The following is a 6839-nucleotide window of genomic DNA, read 5'->3' as shown; positions in this document are numbered from 1 at the left end:
GCAAACCCGCCACACTGCTGGGTTGTGAGGGGCTGGCAGGGATCTTGGAAGATCATGCAGCCCCCGGCACCAAGCAGGGAAGAGAAGCGGGGGCAAGTCACCCCAGCGAGGCGCCCGTCCGGCCTCCCCGGGAAGAGTCCCGGGGTAGGGGCTTGCACCACGTCCGGAGGGAGCTTCGCCCTGACGGTGACGTTTTTCCCACAGCTGAGCCTGAAATGATCTTTCAGGAGTTTGTGGCTGTTACTGCTAGTTTTCCCCAAAGGTGCCCTGGTGAACAGTTGTTCACTGAGCCCTTGATGTTCGCCTCTGATGTAGCGGTAAGCTACTACCAGATCCCCTCTCAGCCTAGTTTTCTTCAGGCTGGAGAGTCCCAGGTCCCTCAGCCTTTCCTCGCGTGGCTTGCCACGCAAGTCTCTGATCATGCGGGTGGCCCTTCTCTGGACTCTCTCAAGCTTTACCACGTCCTTGTTAAAGTGCGGTGCCCACAACCAGACGCAGTACTCCTGCCGCGGTCTCCCACTGCCAGTGGGAGAATCACTGCCTTGGTTTTGCTGGAGGTGCATGGATTGACCATGCACGGGGGCACCAGTGCAGGGCATGCACAGCACACAGCGCCGCCCTGGACTGGCCCTATGCGCTGGCTCTGGCGCAACCCGATCCAGCCCACGGACCAGCCCAGACACCCTCATCTATCCCATGGGGCTGGGTGAGTTTGACACCCCTGTTATACTCCGTATTCATTTGCATGGGCTTGGCAGTAAATGATATGTTGTGGGTGTGGTGCCCTTCATCTCAAAAGTTTCAGAAACCGTTTACAATCTTTGCATGCCACAGTCATTTGCATCAGCTTGTCCACATGGGATGCAAGGGGCTGTACAGCTGGAAGTTCCTTATTTATTAATTTTTTTTAAATCACGCCTTGACTAACCAGACACTGGCGGTCTCATGATGATTCTGGCCACAAACTGAGATGAAAATATGTTGCCTTTGGAAATTCCAGCAGTAGTTTAATTTGGGCTCCATTTTTCTACTGCAGCTTGAACCAACAATCGTGCTGGTTTTTTCCCTGCTGCCCCAGCTGTATGGAAGAGGCTCCTTGTAAACAATGGCAAGACCACCTCTCTTTCACTCTTCTGTTAACAGGCCTACAGAAAACTGATCTTACAACACCTTGTGCCCTCCCCAGCTTCTCTATTATATCCAGTTGATCTCTCCTGCCTTACTTTTATACTGAAAGCAGGGACTTCTTGTGTGTAGTTGTCCAAAGTCTGGTACAGCGGAGCTCCAAATACTTATTATTCACACAACACCTAGGACAAAAGAACATTATTAAGCTTGCAAAGTCTAGCCCTCAAAAGTTAGAAATGCTTGTGCCACCTTAATTTGGCTTCTCCCTGTGTACACACAAAATGGTTTTTCTATTATGTGATAATATGCTGTGTTTTCCACAGGACCTCTGCTTCACTGAGTTCACTGAATAGCTGGCGTTCACGTAATGAGCAGGTATTTAGTATTTTGTTTTGTCCTCCTTTTCCAATGACTGGCCTGAGGCCTTATTGTTAGTCAAGCACTGCTTGGAAGACAGAATTAGTAATGTTTTCCAAGTCTTTTCTACTATGCAGGGTTGGGAAATGTTAGATCCACTATGATTGGAAATAGCAAAGGAACTGATAGTAGTCATCTGTGTTGATCACTACTAGAAAATGTGCTGGGGGAGAGGGAAGGAAGGGCATTCGCTGGCTCCCATACCAGACTCTGAAGGGAAATTTGCTCTAGGGGGGACAGTATCCCCAAAGCTTGACCCCTTCTGCTCTCTCCCTTTTATGCAGTCCATGTCCCATGCCTGTATCTTCCCCACCTCTGGGTCCTTGCCCCACTCCTGTTCTCACCAAGCCAGTCCCTATGTCCATTCCTTAGATTTTGCATCCCTTTCCTATTCTCTTTGCCCAACAAGGTCAAATCTTGCCCTCTGAAATCCTGTCCTGTTCTGTCTAAGACCTTTGCCTAGCCATTCCAGCACTTTTCATCCAGTTATAGGTTATGCCTTTAGACCAGGGATGGGCAAAATGTGGCCCGCGGGCCAGATTCACCCTGCCAAGGGAGGTCCCTTGGTAACACCTAGCCCAGGAGCAGGGGGCAGCCCAGGTCATGGTGCATGCAGCTGGTCCCGCTGCCTCCAGGCTGGGAAGAAGTGGCGGTCGGACTCGCTGCCTGGCAGCAGGGGCTCCTGCCAGCTGCCACCACCGGACCTGGCCCTGCTGCCCGGGCACCCTGGCTCATCTGCACGGGCAGGTGGGGAGTGGTGTTTGGAAGTGGGATGAGGCTGGGATCTTGAGGCGGTGCACTTGGGCACCTGCCTGCCTGTCCCGCTCCTGCATGCTGCTCCCCCAATCCCAGCCCCATCCTGGCCAAGTGCAGAGCACAGCCGTGATCCGCTGCCCACACGCCCCTGTGAGGGGCACTGGTTCTGCAGTCAGGGCCACGTGGGGAGCAGATCCCAGCTCTGCCCCGGCCCTGCGCTGTCACTTCCCTGTGATCCCAGGATCTCCCTGGAGACTGGCCGGGAACCACCTGGGCATAGCATGCAGCCAGGTGGATGGGACGGGGCTGCTTAGGGAGTTTTGGTGAGCTGCTGCATGGAGTATGGGGTTGGGGAGCGTGCTGACCCAGCCCACAACAGCTCATCCAAACTCTCTATGTGGCTCATGCGCCCAAGTAATTGCTTTAGACCTTTTGTTTAAATCTAACTCCTGCCTCTCCGCATAGGTTCAGCTTTTGTTCCCTCTGTATTTGAATTAGGCATCTTTCTCCACCAAGCCAAATTGGCCTAGCAGGGAATCACTGAGAGCACAGAAGAAAGAAATTTCTGGCTTTCAGTTCAGGTGCCCAAACCCTGCCCAGACCGCAGCACCCAAGAGCTGCAATTACAGAAAGAAGTCTTGCTGAGTCCTGGGCTTGAACATGCCTAGTACACAGATAATATTTGGGGAACGTAGCAAGTCTCTACCAAGCCTGTGTGAACTGCAAGTTTTCAGAGACATATAATGTAACCAAGTTAAGGTGGATATTTGCAAGGCTGGCAAGAGAAATCTCCATGATATAAAAACCTGCCTTTATTCATCAAACAAATTTTGAATTCCCGTTTCAAAGCACAGTAGCACTAGAGCTTTCCAAAGAGAAATTTCCCAAAAGGCATAAAGACTGCTGGCCTCCCTTGTCCGATACATCACCCAGAACAGTCAAGATGTCAAAGAAAGATATCCATACTAAGCAAATTCCCAAATTGAGCCTTAAACTGGACGGTCCCTGGAGTGCTGCTAAAAGGAGTCTGTTCTCCAAAGTGTGTGTGTGTGTGTGTGTGTGTGTGTGTGTGTGTGTCTTTCACCAACCAAAACAATTCCTCCTGCTGCAGATTTTACACAAGTGGTCAGCTAGCTAGTCATTGCTTCTCCACACAGTCACGTAAGTGTAATATGAATTAATTATCTGAGGTGAGCTCAGAATTATCTGAGGTCAATTCATGTGTTTGAGGATAAAGGAGAACTGTCCCAGAAGATATTGGATACAGTAGATCTTATTTTTGTACAGTGATATCTTTCAAAATCATGCACAGAGCCATCTCTTTTTGATTTTCAGCTATGATAAATATCCCCTCTTCAGGGAAAGTTGTACCCTTCAAAAGTCCTTACTTTAATGAACAGCACAGATTTGAATAGGAGAAATCATATGCCTTTTCTCTGTAGCATGTCTCATAATAAAATTAATCTGTCAGATAATCAGCTTACTAATAAAAAGCGAATAAACAAGGTGGGGTTCCTTTAAAAAAACCTGAATCAGAAAAAATATTTTTGAAATGACAAAACACTCTAATACTTTGAAAAACCTGGTTCATGCTGATTAGCTGATTGATGTATTTGTTGGGGAAAGCCAAGGAAATCCCTACATCTTCTGATGTCTTTTGTTTTCTAGCTTGATTGTTCATTATCTTTCACTGTGAAATAATTCATTTGCTGCTTCCTCTACTGTCTACTTTCTGTATTTCACATTATTCTTTGCAAAGCATATTATGAAACATTCACCTAGGAGGTTGATGTGTGGCTTGTCCCCTTCAGGAGTCACAGAAGTGAAATCCTGTGTCTGATCAAGTGCATAGCAAGACTGTTTCTGTGTCTGTTTAAAAATGCAACTGCCTAATGGTAGTGCAATAAAAAAAATGGGTGTGCTGCTCCAACAGCCTCCATCACACAAAACTGAATGCCTTCTGCCTGAGCAAATGATCTCTGAAAAATTCTGTGGCCTGCAGATGTGCAGTCATCCTTGGAGGAGGCACAGAAGTGTTGAACGCCACATGGGAAGAGTATGGTTCTGGGCAGGTATCAAGTGGGATAGTACTGACAGTCTCTGCAGAGTTTATGCATTCCCTGCTGTGCTTGAAAGCTGCTGAGTATCCCTCTTTTGACAGCTACACAGTATTGTACAAGAAATTCACTGAACGGTGTCTCTGGCAGAAGTACTGCTTTACTGGGCTCTGGAAAGACACAGGAAGCCCATAAGTTGTATTGGGTCATCCACACGGGCTGAGAAAATGGACAGTGTGGCAGGTGAAACCCACCATAAAACCTAACTAGTAAGTGATTAAATTGCTGGTGTGGATTTGAGACTCCAGGCAGGAAAAATAAGCAATAAGCTGAGCAGTTGCTCCTGCTGTAGCGACTGATAATTATCAGACCGACTTGAAGGTCCTGCATAAAGACGGGAATCCCCTCATTTGAGAGTCCTGGGTCATGAACCAGATAAGAACCTTCAATGCCAGGACAAAAAAGCTGGCAGTACAAAGCAGCCACTGTGCAAGATAGAAAGGATTAGATGGTCGGAATCAGGCTGTTCCTATCACACAGCAGGAACCAGAAGGGACCCTAGAAACTGAGCAGCCTACAATTAGGAGAAGAGCCTTGGAGTCTGATGTTGTTTTACAAATAAAAAGGACCCCATAGCCCCATGTGATGAGGACAAGAACCTTGTTTTGGTCCAAACAAATGCTCATTGAAGTCCAGGAAAGCCTTGCAGCTGGCTTAAATGGCTTTGAATCAAGACTGCTAAAACGATTTTGTAAAGCCTCCATTGTTCAGTGATGTATGTTAAGTAGGGCCTGGTTTAAATTGCGGGCTCAGCTCTCTAGTATCATGGCCCAAGCATGGAGGGGACTGCCATTTTCACACCCAGGCCCACCGATCGACTGAGGGGGCAGGTTTAGAGTCATCTGGCTGGCTGAGCCCAGCCCCCTTACCAGGCTGGGGGCAGGGATCAGGAGTGTCCAGCAGGGAGAGGTGGGGGCAAGAAAGTGTCCAAGCAAAATGCTGCAAATCTCGCCCCCAGGGCATGGAGGCCCCGCCACTGGAAGGGATGGCGGGACGGACTCACCTGGCAGTGTGCCCAGCACCTGGCAGACCCCAGGCTGGCCAAACTTGTCTGGCATTACGGTGCCCACAGCCCGCAAACAACAAAGGGTTGCAAAGCGGGTAGGGGGATTGGAGCGTAGCGGGCAGGGAGCCACTGCCCCTCAGCCTCACTTACCCCGGCCCCTGGCTCTGCTCTGCACACAGGAGCCCCACTGGGGCAGCGCTGAGCACTTCTATGCCCCTGCCTACCTAACCCACTGCTACCACTGGCTGGGGCAGAGGAGGGACAGGGACTGGGCATTGCACCGTGGCACCAGGGCTCCCACAGCTCCGTCTTGTTGCAACAAAGTGCCATGATATGGGAGTTCCCCACAAGTGGGCATATTATGGCATTTTGTTGCAAATCACATTTAATTTTTTGATTTTCATGAAAAATGCAAAATAACAATTTAAACCAGGCCCTATATATAAGTACTTCAGGGATGCATACATTAGTTTACAAGGTTACTGAGATATATTTAACATAACCTTCTGCTCCAGTAAGAGGGCAATGTCAGTGCTGTGTGTTTTGACTTGGTCACTCTGCTAGAAGCTGAGATACCTGTGAGAAAAGTGAACCAGCCTGCAGAGGACACTGCGGGTCTGAATGCCAGCACGAGGGATGTTGACGAGCCTGTGGAAAACTTGCAGGAGAGAGACAGGGACAGAGGAGCCCATTTGCAAAGGGCGACAGAGAGAGCTGTGTCAGCCTACCCCTATAAATAAAAGTTTTGTCATTTGTATTTTTGAACTCTGCCCCCTCTCCATAATTTATCATTTGCATGATAGCCCTGCTCACTTGTCTTCACCTCAGCATTTAGCTAGCAGCAGGCGACGATTATCTCAGGGCAACTTTCTATTCCTTTGACATCTCTTAATTAAACTATGACATTCACTAAGCATGGAAGAGAAAAACGTTGGAGGGGGAGAAAAACCTCACTGTGCTGCACTCTCATTAGACTACCATATTTTTGAGACTTGGGTGCTATGAAAAGGAAAAATACAAAGGGTGTTTTAATGGGATTTAATAGAGGTGGCTGTGGTTTTACTTTGCTCTTAATTGTTTGAGCCTTCGTTTTGATTTTTTCTAGTCAAAATGTAGTATATACTAATCATATCTATTTTTCCTTCACATGAATTGTAAAGTCTGGGCCAACTCTTATTTAGGGGAAGCTTTCATTAGTTACAAATGAGGTTTGCAGGATTTGGTCAGTATCTGCAGGAAGGTTCTGAAGAAAGTATATTCATATAATACATGTCCTCTGTATTAGGACAGATGATATCAGATACTAAATAGATTAATGCCTGTAGTGTTTCCACATCACGGTGAGAAGTATGCTGGGAATACATAAAACAAATACAAGCTTAGGGGTGGAGAAATATTCTTATGCCATGTATAAG

General features: G+C 47.9%; 1 long non-coding RNA gene across 1 annotated transcript in view; it reads left to right on the top strand.

The window, feature by feature from the left end:
- LOC109288884 overlaps positions 1-6839 on the top strand; it is an 18684-nt gene that overhangs the window by 7262 nt on the left and 4583 nt on the right. The gene's annotated exons all lie outside the window — the stretch shown is intronic.

Source organism: Gavialis gangeticus, unplaced genomic scaffold (assembly GCF_001723915.1).
Source record: "Gavialis gangeticus isolate Ggan-Ray unplaced genomic scaffold, GavGan_comp1, whole genome shotgun sequence".
NCBI classification, from domain to species: Eukaryota; Metazoa; Chordata; order Crocodylia; family Gavialidae; genus Gavialis; species Gavialis gangeticus.
The sequence above is the reverse complement of the archived record's forward strand: the minus strand, read 5'-3'. Positions and strand labels throughout refer to the sequence as shown.